The sequence below is a fragment of the Heloderma suspectum genome, chromosome 5, assembly GCF_057233095.1.
Source record: "Heloderma suspectum isolate Gila_16-S chromosome 5, 16-S_ref, whole genome shotgun sequence".
NCBI lineage: Eukaryota > Metazoa > Chordata > Lepidosauria > Squamata > Helodermatidae > Heloderma > Heloderma suspectum.
Window position 1 is genome coordinate 108,411,014 of NC_139462.1, and position 23,208 is coordinate 108,434,221.

Consider the following 23,208-nt stretch of genomic DNA (forward strand, 5'->3'; position numbering starts at 1 on the left):
CAGACCCACCGCCGCCACCACCTTGCTCTGCCCGCCCTTGCCAGTAACCGCCCCCCGGCCCCCCGCCCCCCGGCAAGCCCGCTGGAAACGCTCGGCGCCTGGTGGTGAAGATCAAGTATGGAACCCTTCTGCTCTCGCAGAAACTTCGCCTCTCATTCTGTGCGGTGCAATAGGTGAAGGGGAAGGGGGATCTGGGGTTGGCTGGCGGTCCTCCCCACCTCTTCCTCGCCTTCCTTTTGCAGTTCTATACTCACAGTTCACGGGGCAAGTGTATTTTGTTTTTTTAAAGATTCATCTCGGAAGATAGGAGGGGGGGAGTTCCGCCTCTTCCTCCTCCTCCTTCTCCTCCTCCCCCCTCTAGGATGGTACTGTAATCACTTTGCAAGGTTTGCAAGAAAAGCCAGAGCAGCGGCAGTGAGAGATTTGATGCAACACCCCCCACCTTCAAGTCGCCTTCTTTTCTACTCCAGTCCACTCCAATTCTCTCTCTCTCTCTCTCTCGCTGGTAGCCGCTTACCGCCGTGGAATTAGCTCTTTTCTGTCCTCCACTCCGCATACACACGCCGAGGAAGGGGTGGGGGGAATGTCAATTGCTTCATTCAAAGAGCGCTGGTGTCCGGCGGCAAAAAAAGAAAAGAAAAGGGGGGGGGGGGGAGACAGCAAGACAAGACAAGGCAGCCTCCAAATCCGCTTAGCACTAGATGGAAGGGGGCGAATAAAAATAGCCCCAGATGAGCAAAACAAAATATACAATCTCCAACGACGTGAGAGAGCTCGATAGGCCGATCGATCGGTAAATATTTGGGAAGTGTTCTTCCCTTCCTTGTATTTACAGAGCAGTCCTCAAGAAATCCCCTTTGGTTCTCAGGATAGCTCCCAAATCCATCTTTAGAGATCGCCCCCAACGTTCAGTTCCTTCTCCGGAAAGGAGGGTTCTTCTTTAAAAAAAAAAAAGTAGAAGAAAAAAACCCGAAGAAGAACTCTGCGCAAGGTCATTAGTCACAGAGCAACATGGTACAAAAGCTGCAGATGTTCGTCCAGAATGTAACAACGATGGAGAGAAACGCACACAGATCTCTCTCCCTGTCGCACACACACGACACCACAGTCCCCCAAGTTTGCTTTTGCATCCGCAGTTGGTGTGTATGTGTGTGTGTCTTACCTGCATTTACACTGCATGTGTTAGAGCAATCGGAGGCTGCAGCAGTGGGAGAACGATTCACAAATGAGATTGCAGTCTCTCGCTCGCTCATTCACTGGCTTCTTCCTTGCCGTCCCAATGCAGGTAAACCAGCTCTGAACTTCAGCCCCCTCCTTTCTCCTCCCCTCCCCCGGTTCAAAGGTTAGCACGAAGGTTTTCTGTGGGGTGTGTGTCCCCAAAGGCGATTTCCCGCCCCTAGGGCTCCCCCCTCGTTCATATATGCCCGAAGCCTAAGGGGGTGGTTGAGAAAGGGAAGAGATATAACTGGATCTTGTTCCCACGTGAATTACCACCACCGATTCTGAATTGCATCCATGTCTACGGAATGGGAGAAAAGAAGAAGAAGGGGGTGGTGGGTCTTTCCTTGTTAAAAAGAAAATATGTCCAAATGAGGCGATGGATTTTTGTTTTGTCGGTTGGTGTGATCACGGCAAGAGTCCTGGCTGCAAATGAAAGGCGATCGGAGTCGGTAGTTTTCCTCTGAACTGTACCGCCACTCCGGGTGAGATCTGCAATTGTGGTTGTTTGTAAAGCCCCCTTTTCCTGGCTCGTCTCGCTCAAGTGCGGCTGGTTGGTGCAGGGAGCTCGGCTTCCTCTTTCACTCCCTCTCTGACACACACACACACGCACACACGGCGGAGAAAAGGAAGAGCGAGCGTGACGCTTCGCAAACAGCCGCGGGAACGGGCGGGGGGAGTTGGGGGGGAGGCAGCGAAGCATCAAGTTTTGCCCAAAGTGCTCGGGAAGCTGCTAGGAAGCCTCTCTCGGCGGCTCTTCCCTGCCGAAGCTGCTGCTCCAGCAGCAGAGCCGCCTGTGTACTACATACGCGGAGAGCGAGAGGCAGGCAGAGAGAGGGGAGGAGTTGGGAGCCGCCGAGCTCTGCACTCGAGAAGCCCAGCATTTGCCCTCTGCCGTTGCTGCTGCTGGCAACTTGGGATAGAGGCAACCAGCCCTGTCTTGCCCAGCAAACCCCATTATATCACGCTTGCCGCCGCCGCCGCCGGACCGTGGATCTTGCTGTGTTTTCTTCCCGGTCCGTGATTCTCTCTCTTTCTCCACCCCGGCCAAAAAAAGCCCTCATCGGTGCTAAATGAGGTTTAAAAGCCAGGGGGATTAAAAAAAACAAACAAAAAAAAACTAGCCGAGATCTCGGTCGTCCTCCCCCCCCTCTTCAAACACTGAAAAGGGGACACAGATATGAGGGTCGGCTGGTGGTGGTTGTGGAGAGAAGGAATCACGTGGATCGGAAAACGGTCGCTTTGCATACGCTTCTTGCCCGTGTGCGTGTGCGTGTGTGTGAGAGACGGACTGTGTGTGTGTTTTGTGTGTGCTTAACTTTTCGCTTTGTGATTTGGGGGGCTTATTACAGGCAGAGGATGAGCTGCAATGAACGGAGCAAGATCAGAACTCCAGGGTCGAGGAAGGAGCCAGAACACTTGTGTTTTGGGAGAAGTGGTGGGGAATCGGTCCTCCGGAGAGCCCTAGCGCAGGATTAGAATCCCCCCCCCCTTCTTTCATCACGTTTATGATGTCTCCCTTCGAAAGATGGATGTCCCCCTTTTCCCTCCCTCTCCCTCTCCCGCACAAAGAGAGACAGAGACTGCGGTGAGGTGTGTGTGTGTGTGTATAGTATGTACGGGTGACGGGTGTGTAAGAGAGAAAGAGGAGTTGGCAAGTCTACGCGTCAAAGGAGAAGTAACAGATTTATTTCCTGGGAGCTGCTCCAGCGACCGCTGGAAAACGTAGCGTCGCCTACCCAGTTGTCGGAAATCAACTTTCACGCCAACTCCATCCACGTTGTTTATTCCCGCGACCCTCGCTGACGACTTTCTCCTTCTTTCGACTTTGGAGCATTTAATCGCCCGTGGCATTTGCATGCCTTCGCTCTCGGGGGCCGCGGGGCGCGGCGGCGGCGGCTTCCCGCTCCCAGCCACCCCCACCGCCCCTCCCCCGCGTCTCCCTCAGTGACCCGACCCCCTCTTGCTCCTTTCCACACGGGAGGCGAGAGAAAGACAGGACCCGAGAGGGACCAGAGGCACCCCGAGGCAGCTGGCTGAGGAGGAGGGCGAGCCAGAGCACGAGTGGGGGAGGGAGAAAGAGACGGGGGGATGCGGGCGGGGAGGAGAAGAAACCTGTTTATCGTTCCAAATCCTCCTTTGGCCCGCTTCATAGGAGAGCTGAGCCACAGCGGAGCCGCGGAGCCGCGCACGCCTTTTCTTCTGACAAGAACGACAGAGCCTCTGCTAGGCGGCGGGGGGAGCGGAGAAACTCGACACTGACGGGGGACAAGTGGTTCCACACAGCCCAAGCAAATGGACGGGCGCGAGAATGTTCCGGGAAGAAGCGGGGGGGAGGGGGGAGGGGGGAGGCCCGCCCCCCTCTCGGAAGGGACGCGGAGGCGCGAGCCCGCCCGCCCGCCCGCGCGCTGGCTATGTCTGAGTCACAGGCGGCTCCTGCCTCCTCTGAGGCGAGAGGACTCCCTCCTTTTGGCGCGCCTGGGGCGGCAGCAACAGCTGCGGGCGCTCGGGCTGGCTCGCGCCGTCCCACCGCCTCCCCTGGTTGGCCGACGAGCCGGCTCAGGCTCCGCCTCGCCAGGGCCTCGCCGGAGACTCTGGTGCGTGCGTGCGTGTTTCTATCTGCAGCATCAGCGAGAAAAACGCGACTTGGCGCAGGCTCAGTGCGTATCGCCGCAGTCCCGGTGCGGGGAGGCGGGGAGCTCCGGCAGCTTCTCGGCGGGTTAAGTGGGATTAATACCAAATCTCCGCCGTATTTGCCGAACAACTTGACTTTGTCAAAAAAAAAAGGGGGGGGGGATCTTTCGCTGTCTCCGCCTTCCTCTCCCCACGCGCCGCTCAGCCCCACTCGGTGCCCGGGCGCGCCGCCTCCGGAGGCCGGACGCTTCTTGCCCGTGCTAAGCTGCAGGCGTGCCGGCGGCGATCCCCAAGAATAATGATGCAGGCTGCCAGAGCGGCTAGTCTACTATTAGTCCCCCCCACCTTTTTTCTTTCTTTTGGTAAGGCGGGGCAGAAAAGATGGAAATGCAATGCGGCAGCATTTTCTGGGATCGCAATAAAATAATAATAGCCCAACTTTCCCTTTTTTTTTTTTTTTGCATCGTGGAAATCCGAGCTGTTGCTCCGACGGTCCACCCCAACCCGCGGAAACTTTTACTGCTGTCATCCTGCGCACGCTTCACTGGGGCGTAAGCAAGCCCCGCTGACCTCAGCGTGGCTCGCGCGCTCCTCCGAGGAAACGTGCGTAGGCTTGGGCGGCTGGCGAGCGAATCCCGTGGAAATCGAGGGCCACTCGGACTCGGTTACGCCGAGAGGCGTCGCTTTTCCTTCCCTTACACCCTTCCGTTCACGTTCTCGCCCGCCGCTGCTATTGCGGTCTTAATTCGCAGGGAAGACCCAGTGTGCGGAGAAACACACAACACGGCTCTGTTTCCAAGGGCCGCCTCGCAGTCGGAACTGTGTGTGTGTGTGTGTGTGTGTGTGTGTGCGCGCGCGCGCGCGCGCCTCTGTGCTTTGTCTCCCCCCGCGGCTTTCTCGTCGCGTCTGCTCGCTCTCTTTCCCCCTCCTATACCCTTTCAGCCATCCTGTCTCTCGCCGGTGTCTTCCGTGCCTGTTTCCCGCACACTCGCTCTTTGCACCCTGTTCTCGCTTGCAACGTCTTCTCACGCGTTCCTTCTCAGTGTGCGCCCTCCCCAGCCTCCCCCCCCTACGAAATTCCAGGAAATCTCTCCGCTTCCCCACCCGCCTCTCGACTTCCCAAGAGTGCTTCCCACAATCCCCCTCTTGCAGTGCATTCATCTCCCCCTCCAGTGTCTCTTCCTCGCACGCATTCTCCCCACCACCACCACCCCCATCATCCTCAATTCTCTGTCTCGGAGGGTTCTTCGCGTGCCGTCTCTCTCTCACTCTGTCTTCCGGGCTCAGGCGTGCAGCAGCGTCCTTCATACCGGATTGGTTCATCTCTCGGAGAGCAGAGGTAACGCGGCGGCGGCGGCGGCGGCAGCAGCCAACCCCCCCCCCCCCATCTCCCTCTAAGGCAGGCTCGCGGGAGGCCGGCGTGGGAAATGGGCTCGACGTGCGCGGCATGGTGGATGGGCAGCGGCGCGCTGCTTTGGTGGCACGTGCCTTGGCTACGTATTGCGAGGAGGGGGAAGGGACGGGCTCCTGCGAGGAAGGGGAGCAACCCCCGCTGGCGTTCTGTCTCCCCGCCCCCACTTCCATTTTGCAAAGGAATTCGCCCTCGATCAGGCGCGGATGCCCTCTTGCCTGCTCCGAAAGACGCGCCCTGATCGCTGCTGTGATCCGCAGGCGAGCTGGCCTGGCCTGGCGCCGAGATACGCTTATCCAGTGGAGGCTGGTGGCTCCGATGTCAGTGGGGCGGTGAATCCGCACTGGGTTTCCGTCAGAGCTTTCTACGGTGCTGAATCCAACCCCCCCCCAAAATAGGTTCAGCACCTTGGATAGCTCCGCTAGAGTTCGGACTGAAACCCGGAGCGGATTCACCGCCCCACTGACATCGGAGTCACCAGCCTCCACTGACGTTTATCCCGCGGATCTCGGGGTGCGTGAAAATACTGGGCTACATGCGAGACCATGGGCGCCTTGGGAGTCAATACGCGAGAGTTCTGGTCGGTAACAGAAAGATTAATACCGACCACCTCTAATTTATATACCCGAGTAGACCAACGTGGGTATTTGGCGTCCCCCAGTTTTTATGTGAAGTGTGGGATTCCCTCGCTGTGGGGGGAAAGTCTTTGTTTTTCCCTTGTTGTTCTCCGTTCATGAGCTTTCCTGCAGCCCTCGGTAACATTCCCTCTTGGGTCGTGCCTTGAGTTTTACTGTTGATACCTTTTGATCGGTGGCGGCCAACCAATATAACGATTTATTAACAGGTTTAATCCCCCGTCCTTCTCCTGCTCTAGATGGAGCGAGACGTCTCTGATTGATTCTCTATTTTTCTTCCCTCCAACTCGGATCGGGTGTTACTCTTTGGCGTATCAGGCTGCAATCCCATTCCTACTTACCGGGATGCAAACCCCATTGAGCTCAATAGGACTTACGTCTGAGTAGATATGTATAGGATCGCACTGTTCGAGTCTCAAATTTGAGGAGAAAAACAGATCCAGGAAAGGGAGGAGGCGGGGAGAGGGATGCAAGGACAATTTCGATTTTTTCTTTTTAAAGCGTTAAGGTTGATCTTCCACGCAGGATTGTAGGTGGACTCTCCCAGTGAAAGGGGAAGCGAGCATATGGATCGAGACAATAAAAGGTTAAGTACAGTAAAAACGTGATAGTGGGGGGGGGGTGATGCGGGTTGGGCGGGAGAGGAGGACAGAAGTAGCAGAGAGGACGGCATGGAAAAACCTAACTCGACAACTCCACCAAGGGACAAAGAGAGGAAATGACACCAGAAGCAACGCCAAATCTGATGCCCTTTTTCCCTTGGTTAAGAGCATCCGGCTGGGTTTTGCGCTGCTGTGGCTTGATCTAGGTGGCTGTCCTCCCTTTGAGACCGTTTCACATCTCTCCCCCATCTCTCTTCCCAAACCTTTCAGTTGTTATAATCGATTCAGCACCTTAGAACTGTGTAGTTAAAACAAATGAAGATTCTCGAAATCTTCCCCCCACCCCTCCATTCACTTCATTTGGAACCAGGCTTGCAATCCAGTCACACAATTAATAAACCTGTGTGAGACACACACACACACCCAAACATCCCCAACCCAACCCAATCACAAGGACAGAGTATTTAGCACAGTTATACCTTCCCCCTTCATTTTGATGGACACATTCAGTTGGGAGAGATTGAATAAAGAAACCACAGCTTTCCTTTTAACAACCAAGCGCTGCACATCTTGGTGGTTATTTAGGGGTGCTTGGGCCAAAACAGCACAGTTTATAATCGAAAGGTGTAATATTCCAGTCCTGGAACCTCAGTGCCAGGGATAGTAATAGCAAATAGGCAGGCATCTCTGAGCATGTGCAGATTGCATTTCTCCCTTCCCACAGGGTAAGCCACCCACCCACAACACGGATTTAGGAACAGGACTTTAAAATAACAGGCTGTGACTTAGCCCTGGCACCTCTCATTTTAGAAAATTAATCTCTTCCAAACAAACAAAAATGATGCCACTTTTTTTTCTTTCTTTTTTCCCCTTTTTTCTTTTTTTCTGGTTCTGCTGCTGCATTTTAAAAGGGAATGCACAGAGATTAAGTAAGTGAAGATACCTTTCCTCCACTACGGACTTCCATGTCAAGAACATTACTTTGTACTAGTTAAAATGCAAACAGGGGAAAAGGTGAGGCAATCCAATTTAAAAATCAGGGGAAATTAGCTAGTTCCTCCTATAACACTTCTCTTTAAAAAAAAAAACTGTCTCCAAAAATGAGTTAATGGAGAGATAAATAAATACATGTGTCTGCTTGATAATAGAGATCAGGTACTTGTACTTAGACTATGTACATGGAGTTTTACATCCGTAGGGCAAAATGTGAACTTGTTCCATTAAAGGGAATAAAGGAGTGGTTTTTCCATGCACAGATGGTCCCATTGCCCTTTCCAAGTCTTCGATTTATGGAGAATTCTAAGATATTTAGAGCAAAAAGTAAGATAAAAGCATTTAGAACCAAGGCTGATATCATGTGCACACTGACTTGGGAGTAAGCTCCTTAAACACAATGGGATTTACTTCTAGTGATCTGAATATGCTATAGGTGATCTGATCTGATCTGATCTGAATGTACTATATTCAGTGATCTGAATATACTATAGCTGCACATTTTCTTTAGCAACCTTGTGAGAGTGTCTAATGCTATATTTTATAGATCAAAATCTTTCTTGGTTCATGTAAGTTGGAAGGAATTCATTGAGGTGCATATCATCAATTAATATACTGATCACATAGTAAAAATGTGGGGATGTAATCAGCTTTCAGTGAGTCTGTGATTCCATTTATGAAAAGGCACTGTGTTGATAACAGCTGTGTACAACCAGGATCTTGGTTAGGATGATAACCAAACAGTAACCTCAGACAGATGGTATATCTGTCCCAAGCTATATATAGTTCAGAGAAACTGTTAGAAACCTGAAATTGCCACCTATATTGAAACGCTGCAACAACAAAGAATTAAAGAAGCAAACTGTGAATTGGTTAGTATGTCACAAGCAAGACCATAAATCCACTAAGCAGTCCTAGTTTCAAGTTAGATTTTTGTAAAAGAAATATTTTCCAATCTATCTGATCTCATATAGGATACATTAATTACTCTTCAGGAATCTAGATCACAATCAAAAAGCTATATTTTTGTACATTGCCAGGCCCTTGTAGGCCCTTTATAAGATGATGATGATATCAAAATGAACTGGATGCTTAGAACTGCATCCCAGGACACCTGTTTGGTGTCACCTCTTCTCATTCATGTCTTCCTCAAACCACTTTTTCAGTTTGATCTATTGCTTAACCCCTTACCCCACACCTCCAAGAGGTGCAAAACTTAAGGACATAACTAATGGTATGATCCTATATGTGGTTACTCCGAAATAAGACAAATTGAGTTCAATGGTGTCCTAGATTTTTAGGAAATAGCTGATATTTGCTTTATTGGAATTGCTGGGAAGGCAACTGAGAAATTGCTAACCCACCTCTTTTCAAACAATGCAGGATGTCTTATTATGAAATGCAAATGCCAAATTTTTAATGATAAATAATTAAGAATTTTAAAGTGTAATTAAGTATAAAGGAATAATTGTATTAAAGGGAAGACACATGATGACACATGCAGGTTCACAATGAATTCTGTGTAACGGGCATAAAAAAAAATTGCCAGATGACCTGGATGGTATGCAAAAAGAACATGCTGAATTAAAGTCCTATCACTTGGGCCAGAGTTATTTGAATAATGAGACTGTATTATTCCAGGTGAAAGTGTGGTTAAAGTTTTCGCTTATCAGTTAATGAACAAAAATATTCTGTAAGGTATACAAATCAAAAAGCTTGATATACAGATGACTATTAACATTTATAGACTTTGGGCAGTATCCAACAGTGCCAATCCAGTAGTACAGGTGATGTTGCGCTAGCAGAAACTAGGAGCATAACAATGCTCAAGGGGACAGTCCAACTACAGTTACACTTGTGCAACTGCTTGCGCAACCATCCCACTAACAGATCTTGGTTGCCCTACACTTTGTGCAAGTCCCACCAATGCATTGAGCAATCTCTTGTACAAGCCCCGCCACAGTGTAACCCCCATGGGATGGCATTTCACTATGGCACATTAGTGAACTATGCTCCACTTGCACAATGCGCTCTGCTTCTGCAAGCTCTGCTGGCGTGTCTCATTGCATGTTGCACAACCTCTTGCACAACTGGTCATCTTGGTGGAGATGCACACGCACAATTTGCTTTGGCGGAATGACATTGTTGGATGCTGCCCTTAGGTTCAATTAGGAAATTCTGATAATGTCTTACTAATGAGTAAGACATTATCTTCTCAAAGCTCTGATTCCAAATTGATTATATCTTGCCTGAAATGTCTGTGTTTTTATTGTTTTTATTGTTCAGGAATGTTTAATAACAATAAGACAATTAAGACTGTGAGCCCTAATTTATGGAACAGCAGATAATATGAGCTATGAGTTAATTTCAGCACAAAAGATATAAACATGTGCTAATTTTAGAATGTGGGAGCTTCTTATTAGAAGCTCACAAGGCCTGTGTACTTGTCACCTGAATAGCCTGTTCAAAGTTGAATGGGCAACTTGGTACTTAGAATGTACTTAAACTGTTAGGACTAGGCAAGAAATGTTTATAAAATTCTATTATCTGTTAAGCTATTAAGATTTAAGAAACTTACATTCTGTTTAACAACCAGAAATGTTTTTATTTTATTTTATGCAAGTGATATGTTGATGTGTCAAAAGACTTTTTCCCTTACTAGCTCTTGGAAATACAAAACCAAAATTAAATCCAGCTAAGACAATTTTGGGGGTATGTTTTGTTTGAAGTATATTGATCAACTATAGGTAGCTAACTGGCAGCCAGAGGCTTCCTAAATACTGGAACTAAATATGAGAACACTCAGCAAAGGGCAAATCTGTAATGAGGGGATTTATTCCCAGGAAAGGGTGTATAGGAATGAAGTCTCAACCCATTTCCCCCCCCCCATTTATCTCACTTACTTATTTATTGCATTTCTATCCTGCATTTTTTCCTCCTTAAGGATTCCAAGGCAGTGTACATAATCCTCCTCCTCTCCATTTCATCCTCACAACAACAACCCTGTGAGGTCATCGGCCCAACGCATATAAAAGGACACACGCTTGATCTGGTTTTCTCGACTGGGCAGGAGGATGGTGATCTGAAAGTGGAGGAATTAACATCTGTCCCTTTGTCATGGTCAGATCACTTTCTGCTGAGGTTGAGACTCCTGGCAGCCTTCCCCCTCTGCAAGGGTGGGGGACCTATTAAAATGGTCCACCCCCAGAGATTAATGGATTCCGATGGATTCCAGAGGGCTCTGGGGGATTTTCCTGCTGGTATGGCTGGTGCTCCTGTTGAAGCCCAGGTCGCTCTGTGGAATGCAGAGATGACTTGGGCGGTTGACACGATCGCGCCCAAGCGCCCTCTCCCTCTGAGCAGAGCCCGGCCAGCTCCTTGGTATACACCTGAGCTGAGGGCAATGAAGCAAGAGGGGAGACGGCTAGAACGCAGGTGGAGGAAAACTCGTGCTGAGTCTGACTGAACACAGGTAAGAGCCCACTATCAAGCCTACTCTGTGGCGGTGAGGGTGGCAAAGAGACAGTTCTTTTCCACCAGCATTTCATCTTCTCAGTGTCGTCCAGTGGAGATTTTCTGAGTGGTTCGTGGCCTGTTACATTCTGGGCTAGGGAGAGAGATGGTGGAACCCTCGGTGGCATGCTGCGACGAGTTTGCACGGCACTTTGAAGATAAAGTTGCTCAGATTCGTCATGAATTGGACACCACGATTAATGCAGCTCCATTGGCAGAGGTGTTCAGAGCACTGTCTGGTCCAGTTTTATTGGATGAGTTTCAGTTACTGAGGCCTGAGGATGCAGACAAGGTGCTTGGCCAAGCACTTGTGTGCTTGACCCTTGCCCTTCATGGCTTATTAAATCAAACAAGGAAGGGATGTCTGGCTGGGTCCAGGAGGTTGTAAATTCCTCCTTGAGAGAGGGAGTGGTGCCTGCCACTTTAAAAGAGGTGGTAATTAGACCACTTCTGAAAAAGCCTAACCTGGACCCAGAGGATGTTAACAATTATAGGCCAGTGGCCAACATCCCCTTCCTGGGCAAGGTGCTTGAGCGGGTGGTTGTAGGACAGCTCCAGGCACTGTTGAATGAAACGGATTATCTAGATCCATTTCAATCGGGCTTCAGGCCTGGTTTTGGAACGGAAACTGCCTTGGTCACCCTGTGGGATGAGGTCTGCCGGGAGAGGGACAGGGGGAGTGCGACCTTGTTGATTCTTCTGGACCTCTCAGTGGCTTTCGATACCATCGACCATGGTATCCTTCTGGATAGGTTGTCTGGGTTGGGAGTTGGAGGCACTGCACTGCAGTGGTTCTGCTCCTACTTGGATGGGCGATTGCAGAAGGTGGTGCTGGGGGATTATTGCTCTGTGCCATGACAATTGTGCCATGGGGTTCCACAGGGCTCTATTTTATCCCCCATGCTGTTTAACATCTACATGAAACTGCTGGGGGAGGTTATCCGGAGGTGTGGGCTGAGGTGCCATCAACATGCAGATGACACCCAGCTCTACCTCTTTCTCATCAAAACCAGGTGAAGCAGTGGCTGTTCTGAATCAGTGCCTGGGCACGGTAATGGATTGGATGAGGGCCAATAAACTGAAACTCAATCCAGACAAGACGGAGGTACTGTTAGTGGGTGGTTCATCTGCCCGGCTAGGTGATATTCAACCTGTTCTGGAGTGGGTTGCACTCCCCCTAAAGGATCACATTCGTAGTTTGGGGGTGCTCTTGGATCCAGAACTGTCACTTGAGGCACAGGTGAACTCAGTGGCACAGAGCACTTTTTATCAGCTTAGGCTGGGATACCAACTATGCCCATATCTGGACAGAGATAGCCTAGCTACAGTTATCCATGCTCTGATAACTTCTCCTCTGGACTACTGCAATGCATTATATGTGGGGCTGCCTTTGAAAACGGACCGGAAATTTCAGCTAGTCCAAAATAGGGCAGCAAGATTGTTAACAGGGACTGGCCTGTGAGCTCATATTATGCCAGTACTTTTTCAGCTGCACTGGCTGCCAGTCCATTTCCGGGCCCGATTCAAAGTGCTGGTATTAACATTTAAAGCCCTTAATGGCTTGGGGCCAGGTTACCTGAAGGATCGCCTCCTCCCATATGTGCCTGTCCAGACCTTAAGATCATTGTCAGCGGCCCTTCTCCTTGAGCCCCTGCCAAAGGAAGTGAGGCAGGTGGCTACTAGGAGGAGGGCTTTTTCTGCTGTGGCACCCCGGCTCTGGAATGAACTCCCTCATGAGGTTTGCCTGGCACCTACATTGTATTCATTTCGGCACCAGGTGAAGACCTTTTTATTTTCCCAGGCATTTTAGCTTTCTAAAGTTTTAGCTTTGCTGTTTTAAATCTGTATTTTAAACTCCTGCACTGCTGCTAGGTTTTATTGTGGTTGTATTGCTATATTGTGGTGTTAATGTTCTATATATTTTAAATTGTTTTATTGTGTGCTGTTTGGTTTTAATTTTTGTGAACCGCCCAGAGAGCTTCGACAATTGGGCGGTATAGAAATGAAATAAATGAAATAAAATAAGCTTGGCTGAGAGTCTGTGACTGGCCCAAAGTCACCCAGTGAGCTTCTGTGGGTGAGTGGGGACTAGAACCCAGATCTCCCAGCTCCCAGTCCAACACTCTCGCCACTAAGCCACACTGGTTCTTCTCTTCTTCCTCCCTCCCTTCACTTTATTGCAGGGCTAGGGAACCTCAGGCCTGGGGGGGGGGGCAAATCTGGCCCTCCTGGAGTCTCCATGCCCTTCTCCTTCTCCCACCCCATTTCTCCCAGTCACCAATCATTTAGTGGTTTCCCAGCTTTTGTGCAGTTTTATCCCTATTGTTAAAGGTGGAAATGCCTTTCCTAAAGCTTAGTTCTGGGTAGTAAGAGCTTTAAGCTACACTATGCTGGTATTCTGGGCCCTGTCCCTTTGCTGACCACCCCACTCCCATTGCCTTTGGCCATGCTCAACACTGGAAATGTGACCCTGAGAGCTTCTCCAAAATTAAATTTGGCTTTTGGGCAGAAAGAGGTTTCTCACCTCTGCTTTATTGCAGATCCTATGTCAAATTTTAGATTGTAAATTCCGCAGAACAGCGACCTGCCTTTTTGTTGGCATTCCATAAAGTGCCATGTACATTGATGGTGCATCATCATCATTATCATCATCATTGTCATTATTATTGGGGTATGCTGTAATGGCAGAAAGCGAAGAGGATCTCAAGAGCCTCTTGTTGAGGGTGAAAGAGGAGAGTGCAAAAGCTGGTTTGAAACTCAACATTAAAAAAACTAAGATCATGGCATCCGGCCCCATCACTTCCTGGCATATAGAAGGGGAAGAAATGGAAGCAGTGACAGAATTTACTTTCTTGGGCTCCACGGTCACCACAGACGGTGACTGTAGCCATGAAATTAAAAGACGCTTGCTCCTTGGGAGGAAAGCTATGGCCAACCTAGACAGCATAGTAAGAAGCAGAGACATCACCTTGCCAACAAAGGTCCGTCTAATCAAAGCGATGGTTTTCCCAGTAGTAATGTATGGCTGTGAGAGCTGGACTATAAGGAAGGCTGAGCGCCGAAGAACTGATGCTTTTGAACTGTGGTGCTGGAGAAGACTCTTACGAGTCCCCAGGACTGCAAGGAGGTCAAATCAGTCCATCCTAAAGGAAATCAACCCTGAGTGCTCATTGGAAGGACAGATACTGAAGCTGAAGCTCCAATATTTTGGCCACCTAATGCGAAGAGAAAACTCCCTGGAAAAGACCCTGATGCTGGGAAAGACTGAAGGCAAAAGGAGAAGGGGACGGCAGAGGATGAGATGGCTAGATAGCATCACCGATGCAATGAATATGGACTTGAGCACACTCCGGGAGAGAGCGCAGGACAGGAAGGCCTGGCATGCTATGGTCCATGGGGTCACGAAGAGTCGGACACGACTGAACGACTGAACAAGCTGAGATGATGAGAGTTGTAGTCCAATAGCTTTGGAGGGCACCAGGTTGAGGAAGGCTACTTTAAAGCAAAACAATATTTGCCTTCCCTTACTCTCACTTTTTGTGAACAAAAGACCATAAGAAGAGCCCTGCTGCATCAGATCTATCTAGTCCAGTTGCCAGCCAGATGTCCATGGGAAGCCCAGAAGCAGGAGACAAAAGAAATAACCATCTCCTGCAACTAGTATTCAGATGTATGTTGTCTCTGATCCTTGAGGGAGCATATACCTACTATGAGACCAGTAGTGAATCACACCAGAGAAACTAGGGAGAATTCTGATTAAGGTTTGGGGATTTGGGAAGAAATTCACAGCTGGCTAATAGGATAGAGGAATTTCCTTAAAAAGTGATTAACAGAATCAGATGATCTTAGGTCTCTACTGGCACTGATTTGTAGAGCTCAGCCAGGAAGTTTTTCTTTTTAAGATTCTGTCTCCATCTCCAGTGGCATTCATTTCTACTTTTGCTTTGATGGAGTCTTTTGCCCTATTGCCCAGTTCAGATGTTCATTAGCCCATACATGATCACTTAGAAGACTTTGTGGGGGTGCTGGTAAACTTGTAAGCTGGCCAAGATTGTGTGGAAGTGTGGTTGCATGACAATTTGCATGTGTAAATGGGCTTTCATCATAGATATGTCCCAGGGCATGGTCTGAGGGAACATGATGTAACCACATTGCTGAAGTTAAGCAGGTGTGAGTCGAGTTAGTACCTGCACAGGAGACTGTTGGAGAACCCTATATAAGCCACCACCTTGAGTTCCATGATGGAAGAAAGATGGGATTTTAATGTACTAAATTAATTAGCTAATGCCCCATCTCACTCCAAATGCAATGCTTTTTAATGGAGTTAGCTCATACATTTAAAGTCAGGTATCAATTTCACACCAATCAAGTGTAATGCTGTCCCCCTGGTATTTGGGTGATGCCAACTGTGGCATGCTTTAGGCACCAATTGAAGGACAAGCTCTTTACCCAGGAATTCCCTGACTGATTGTGCTATCCAGTATGTTGGTTAATTGTGGTACTGTGAGTACGTGGTTTTAGTGTTTCTTATTACAAACATTTTATTTTAATGTGTTCTCTTTGTAAGTCACTTAAGAGTTATTGTTTTTTTTAAAAAAGGTAAGTGGTATATACATTTTAACAACAACAACAACATGAAGGGACGTACATGTATGTGTGAACCAGGCCTGCACTGGATCCCTGCATACAGCCACCATAGCTTGCGCAATTGAAATATCTCACAGCGTATCACAGCAGCCTCATGTTTAACCCCCAGGTATTGGCACCAGCTCATAATATTGGTGCCTCCACATAATCCCATCCAAGTTGCAAGCCTATTATGTCCCTGTGTGGGAGCATACAGCCTGGGGACCTACCAAGCATCCAAACCAAGTTCCTGTTCTATACATTTGGGGCACAAATTTTCTCTAGGAACGTCTCTTGTGCAGTGCCTATTTATTTCATTGGACCCATGGTTAACTGCCCACCTTTGTAATGTGATGGTTTTGCAGCTTTCCCCTGAGTAAAAACAAATATGAAGTTCCTGCAAAAGCATGGGCAATGATATGGAGACTCAGATATGGCATTTGAGTACCCCCTGGGCTTCACAGTTTCTCCAGATGTAGCGCATTTGAGGGCAAACACTCATTTGAAAACCAGCAAAGGGAAAAGCCATGTAGGGATGATTTAGAGAAGGTAAACAGTCAGTATGAAAAGGGTTTAGCACCCTTCCCTCCCTCCCCCTCTTTCTCTGCTCTAAATCTCACTCCTGCCCAGCTGGTTTTGGTGGGGTTTGTTTTAAGAGGCATCGGAACATTGTTATTTATGTTAGTGTATGAAATATTATTTGCCCCTTGTATCACAGGCAACCTCCACTGGAGGCAATGCCACTATCTATTAGCTGTAGACATTCCTGAGAGCAGTGCAGCTCTGGCCTAAGCTAAAATGGGCCATACACAGAGAGAGCATGTATACAAAATTATTTATGTGAAAGCTCTCTTGGGTGTGTATTTTTGTCCTTGAAAAATATTACATTTGTCCTTGAAAAATATTACAATGATTGTTCTCCTGCAAGCAAGCAAAGTATAAGTCTAGATTTCTTGTTGCAAATTTAGAAAGGCAATATGGCAACAGAGGGAAGAAAATTATAATAAGACAGATCTGTTAATTACTTATCAGACTGTATGATTTGCTCTGTTCTGCACTGATCAAAACTACTATGTGTAATATAATTCTATATTTGGTTTCCCTTCTCACATGGGGGCAGACATATTAGATCATTAATTGCTAGATTGTTTCATCATTTGCCACACAAGAAATAAGAAGGAGCACTCAATGCTGCTTTGAAGGCCCTGGTGAGAGCAATGACATGCTACCTAATATACCCTGGACAAGCACATAAATAAAGAAAGAAGTGGATGAAGTATGTTACACCATCCAGATCAGGTTGCATTTGGTAGCTCTCAAATCTCTAGTCCTTGAGACTGAAAAGAAAGAGAGAGGAAAGGGAAATGGGTATAAGAGATTAAGGAACAGCCTTCCCCAACCTGGTGCTCTCCAGATGTTTGGGATTTCAGTTCCCATCACCCAGTTTGGACAATGGCCAAGAATGCTGGTAGTTTAAAACATCTAGATGGTGCCAAGTTGGGGAAGGCTGCCTAGGAAGTGATGGAGAATGGTAGGAGTAGGAGGGAGGTTATTTCTGAGGGATCCACTTCCTTCTTGTGATAGCCAGAAATCTTAGTTTATCATTGAGACTCAGGCACTAAGATCATATTCGCTTTACAGTTTTATCTGGTCACTAATACTGAATGTGAATGTGAATTTGTTTTCTTTGCTTGATAGCTCCAATAGATCTCCAGACATTTGTTAAGTTGTAAGAAAGCTCTTGACCTCCCAGTGCTGAAGCATCAAACGTTTTGTCTCAAGTATTTCATGAAGGTGCTGTTCTTTTTCTCTTCAGGACATTTTGCAGATTGCAGGCAAGTATCCCATATAAGTTTTATTATGGTACTTTTAGGTCTCACAGATTTAAACAGGATAATTAACCATGTGCTTAATTCTCTTTTTTGTGGTAACAATGTGACTTAAATGTATTCAATTTTTATCCGGATTGTGTGTTTACATTCTTATAACACTTCATTTTAAACAAGCAGTGTGACATGGGGAAAGAGGATAATTTCCTTGGTGAAGTGTTAGTGCCCAACTGCGTGTTGAAAGCTGTGGTGTTACAGCCCTTCATGGACTGTACCACATCAATGGAAGATGGGAGGTTGCACGTTTTAATGCTATTCCACATAAAAACCTGCCTGCACATACAAAACAAGCATGGCAGGAAGAACACTGAGCTCAAAACTTCTCCCTGACATGTTAGTTTTTTATGTCCAGGAAAAGTTTAGTGTAAACTCTCTGATATGCAGAGCAGTTTTGATGAGTACACACAAATGCTGGCACACATGCTAATATTTCAGTTTGCAAAGAGTACAGAAATGGACACTGTCAGTTTCATCAAAGCTTCTCTCTTCCCCTTGTCAATTTCACTACAGAGCAGAAAGGGTGGACAGTGCCTATTGCTGAAGCAGGAATGTGACAATCACCAACCATTTTGTCAGCCACTCAGGTGCGCCAAGTCCAGCACTATGCCAGTTCATTCTTGAAAGGATAACACTGCAGTTGCATTGGAAGTTACATACATTTCAAGTTAGCATTTGAAAAAAAGGGGGAGGACAATAAGAAAAACACTGGAATGCTAAAGCATGGGGATTTATGTATTTATTATATTTCTTATACTGATAGACCATCCAATACTTAGTTCTGACTATCCGGAATGTTGTTGTCTGCTTTCCCTACAATAACGGAGTGCGTTAAGTCTATGGGGGAAAAAGTGGAAGTAATTACTGTTAATGTTTTGACATCTTAAAATCACCCTCTTGCTCCATTAAATCTTGGAGGTTTTCAGCCTCAGCAACCTTATCTGGCCCTGTGGCTAATAATGTTTACATGGCTTATCCCTCTTTGCTGCCTGATCCCTTCAGCAGGGCCCACTCCCTTTCTCTGCCTGTCAATTGTCTGGCTCTCACTGAGATGGTACGCCTGAGTTTGGACTATACCGCTTCATATTGTAGGTGGAGCTCATATATTTTAAACCTTAATTAAAAAGTCAAATCAAATCTCTGTACTTGGAAAACCAGCATACTAGGAAGAAGCCTAGACCAGGACCCTTCTCTCTGATATCTAGTTTTGTATGTATTGGGATTTATTTATTTGTTTTGTATGGAGAAGCATTCAGTCATTTCAGCCTCCTCACCTGCAGTCTGAAGTGGTACAGTCTAGATGCAGGTTTACCACCTCAGTGAGGATAAGGACAAAGTGAATCCTCACTGACTGATTGCTGCCCCTCTTACAGCCATGTCTCATTCCCAGTCATGCTGGATTATCTACCCCGAAAGCTCTTGCCTGTTTCTTGGGACATTTTTTGCACAGCATCAGTCTCTTAGGCTTTCCTTTGCCTTCTCATGTTCCTAAGCAACAGTTATGTCAGCTACAAAGTGCTGTCCTAGGCAGCCACCTAGCTTGGTCTTGGCAGTGAATCGGCCTTTATGGCTGCACTTCAAAGGGCATTAAAGTGGGTCAAAACACTGGAGAAGTTTCTCCTTCTGTGATGAAACAGGACGAGTAAGAATTCTCTTTCTTGTAAGCTGTAAAATTCAATCACAAAGCACTAATTAGACTCAGTGGTTTTTGTGTGTGCGTGTTTTAAAGAATGATGTGTACAAGCCTTTTGAGCCCTCTCTAAAACACACTATTTCATGGGGATTGCATCACTGCAAAAAATGAGTAACTCTGGCAATGCCTAGTTCCACTCTACAAGACAATGTAGCCTGTTCATTCAGACAGCTCCTAAATCAACTGGGTATGGAGGGGAAAAGCCTACAGGAAAAAGCGGGGAGTAGTGGATGGGGGAGAGAAGGGAAGCAAATAACTCATTTTACGGAGAATTTGTTGGTGGATTTCTTTGGGCTACTGGTTGATTTCATTAATGAATTTATGGTTGATAATGGAAGACAAGAGGAAGAAAAAATTAAATGTACCATTTATAAGGGGCTTTGAAACATGTTTTTTGGGGTCAGATTTTTACACTGTGTCAAGAAACCTCCTTAAACTAACAGGTTTAAATATGTTGAGAGACAGAAACTATAGTGTGGTAGCATTGTATACATTTTTTCAACATTGTTTCCTGATCATTGTAAAGCTGTAATATCTCTGACATGGGAGAGAGCAAAGAAAGGGTAGCAAGGCCTTCAACCTTCTGTTCTGCATGTGAAGTGGGGGCCTTGGCTTAGTATAGAAGCTTGTGGATCATGGTTGTTATGCAGGCATAGGCAGCCTCATTCCTTCCATAAGTTATGGACTACAAGTCCCATAATCCATGACCATTGGCTATGCTGGCTGAGGCTTATTGAAATTGTAGTCCAAAATACCTGGATGGCACCAGGTTGCCTACCCCTGCTGTAATGAAATGACTAGTTCATGTGGCATGCATGTATACCTCTTTATTGCTTTATTTCTTTATGTGGCATCTTTATTTCTCTGTTCTTCCGTACTATATGCTTGATAGCTGGTAGCTGAACTTGTGAAAGAGACGCGTGTTCTCCCTCCAGTGCTGTATCTGTGGTGGCCCATTCACACATGCAAGTTATCATTGGATGCTTTAATCATCAGGTGATGACAATCACAAATGAACCAGCCCTTGATGGGTGGCAATTAAGACTGCTCCCCTAGTGTACACTTACTTGGAAGTAAATCTCATTTAAATCACAGGATCCACTCCCAAGTAAACCTGCATAGTGCTAGGCTTCATATATATGAATTGACTCCATTGAAAAGCACTGTACTTGAAGTGATGTGAGCTTTTCTGAAAGCTCTACCATGGTGGGTAGAGTTAGAGTGGCCTGTTCACACAAGCAAATGATCACTAGATGCTACGTAATTCAAGTAAAGGATATGCATGTGTGAGCCAACCAGAATTCTTGGCCACCCATTCACAGCATAAAGCTATTTTGTTTTTCATACATTAAACTTTAGCTTATTGATGGATGACTTCTGTATGGATGACTGATAGATTATTCCTGAATGGCGGTGGAGGGAGCTGCCTCAATCTGAAAGTGCAATTTTTGAGTTTGATTTGATGGCTTGGTTTTTCAGGTGCTGTTCATGCAATCTTTTGTGCAATTATCTGGGACTGTTCCACTGAATTCAATGGAGCTTACTTCTAAGACATGCGTAAGATTGTTCTGTAAGTTTAACTTAAGTTGATTTTTGGAAGGAGTCTGTGCTTTTCTGACACAAGGCAAGTATCCTTGACTTATGGTGGCATGATGGAAACAGATTCTATTTAAAATAGGGAGGAATCAGTGTGGTTGGCTCTGCCTACTTTGCCTCCCCCCCTCTCCCACATACGCATTGAGACCTTTTCCACATTGGAATTCAGCCCTCAGGCTAGAAAAGGTTACCCGTTCCTGCACGAAAGGCTGTTAACAGTTTCCCAGTTGCTTTCAGCAGAAATTATGTAATAAATATATTTGCTAACTGATATTAAGTGGGGAGCCACATACACACAACGTTATTATATTGAGTCAAAGACAAGTGTGTCTTTTTTTCTTCAGTTCAATTCAGCCCAGAGGAAAAGTATTTAGACCTGAAGGCTGGAGACTTCCTGAACTTCATTCTCACCTTGTCTGTTGTCACAAAATGACTTGCACTGTGCAGCACTTTATTTATTATGTGTATGCGTTTGTCAACATACTTCCTGTAGAGGGAGAAAAAGTTGATATAAAAGGAGGAGAGAGGAACAGAAGAGAAAAAGAAGTGAGGAGCTCTCAACCTTTGCCAGAGGGAAGGCCTCAGTAGGGATGTCAGAGAAATGCAAGACAGATCAAATTTCTATGAATTTGACCATCATGCCACCACAATCTGCAGCAGACTGGCTTTTCTGATGTGTGGACCATTTTCTTAACTTTCCAGAACTGTACACAAATTTGGTCATACAAAATTATGAAAGTTGCTGTAAAATACATTTATGTATACACCATTTTTAAAAATTAAAATACACAAATTGTTTTATGTATCTTTGATCATTTTTTGTTGCACTCTGTTCATTGATTTTATGATGAGTTAAGAAAAATATACAAATGGATACATACCAGTGAAAGTGCCATAAATCATGGCAATATTTTTTGGTGCATTTTTCCAAAGCTGGGGGAGAGAATCCGAATCTGTTAATGAGTGGCTGACGAAGTGGACGATGCCTGACAATCCTCAAAACACAGATGGGCCAGAATACAATCCACACATCCCTAGGCTTCAGACTTTCTGAGCTAATTCAGCTTCTACTTTATCCAACATAAAAACACCCATTCCAAAGACAGAAGATCCAGATGGCCCTGTATTAACTTTACCGAGAGTTATACTTCGTATACGTTTTGGGTTCTAATCTCAGTCTATCTCTAAAACACCAAAGCCAAGATGACAAAAAGATTAATCAATCTGACCATTGACCAGGAGACGACAAAGTAGTATTCATGTTGTGGTGTACTTCTATCAAGGGTCAAAGATAATTCTGATCTGGATTTTGACATCCATTTGTAGGGCTAAATGCTTGAATGGGGAGCAGGACCACACACACCCCTTACCCCCAACATCACCTGCCCAAGCATCACCCCTTGGACATCCACAGGTTGATGTGAACATCTGCAAAAAAGGAAGCCTTTGCATGGACAGCTGTATATACAAAGGCATCCATGAAAAGCTGATTGTGTGGAGCCCTTTGTGTATGTTTTTCTGTGTGCATGGTCTTCCATTTTGCAGATGTTGGTGCTCAACATGTAAATGCTGGGGTAGGGTACACAATATCTGGGATGGCACCAGGAGGTGTAATCTTGCTCTCCTTCCACACATTAGGCTTCCATGTAAAGAGCTAATGCCAGCACAGGATTTTGAAGTTATGCTAAATGTATGGCTGCTGCCAAAAATGGCAGCTGCTTTCCTTGTGCCTCCTCTTCCTTCCATAATGTCTATTAGAACATACCTGTGCCCTGTATTTACCCCTGTCCCACATCATTGGCATAGGCTAGAGAGGCTAGGTTGTTGACTAATCAAGACACAGCCTTTTTGGTAGCAGCACCCCAATTATTGAACACAAGGGAGGTAAACATAAGAGCCAGTTTCAACAAAAAGCTTAATAGTTTAGAGATCCAAAAATATAGAAGTCAGGAAGGTGAAGGTTTGCTCAGGAAGCAGGAGATTCTAAAGTTCAACACACAGTAAGAGAAAGAGAAAAAAAAGTTTTAGCTCAGGAAACAGAAGTGAACAAGAAACTGTTGATTGGCTGGAGTTGGGGAGAGGAAAAAATAATTTTAGAAGATAAAAGCTGGAAGCAGAGTGGAAGAGGGGCAGAGAGAAGACAGCGAGAGAGAGAGAGAGCAAGAGAAAAGGAAGGAAAGAGTACCAGAGTATGAGAGAAAAGACAGAATCAGAGCTGCTGAAAGTTCTCAACTTTCTCGAGAAAGCTGAGCCAATGACAGATATTGATTAGGTAACGGACTTGGATAAATTAGGGATACTGGTTAGGTTTGCTGGGTCTGTTTATCCCTGGTTGTTTTACTATCCTATTGCTCATACAGAGATGGTGTGTGTGTGTGTATTCACTCAGATTTTAAAATCT

At 46.4% G+C, this 23,208-nt stretch overlaps 1 long non-coding RNA gene across 1 annotated transcript; it reads left to right on the forward strand.

Annotated features, from left to right (window-relative positions):
* Window positions 1–4,673: 4,673 nt before the first annotated feature.
* LOC146344250 (uncharacterized) lies at window positions 4,674–21,717 on the forward strand. Its single transcript, XR_014792597.1, has 5 exons — window positions 4,674–5,191; window positions 17,331–17,467; window positions 18,032–18,105; window positions 20,691–20,781; window positions 21,152–21,717. It is a non-coding gene; the product is annotated as an uncharacterized LOC146344250 (long non-coding RNA).
* The last annotated feature ends 1,491 nt before the right edge of the window (window positions 21,718–23,208 follow it).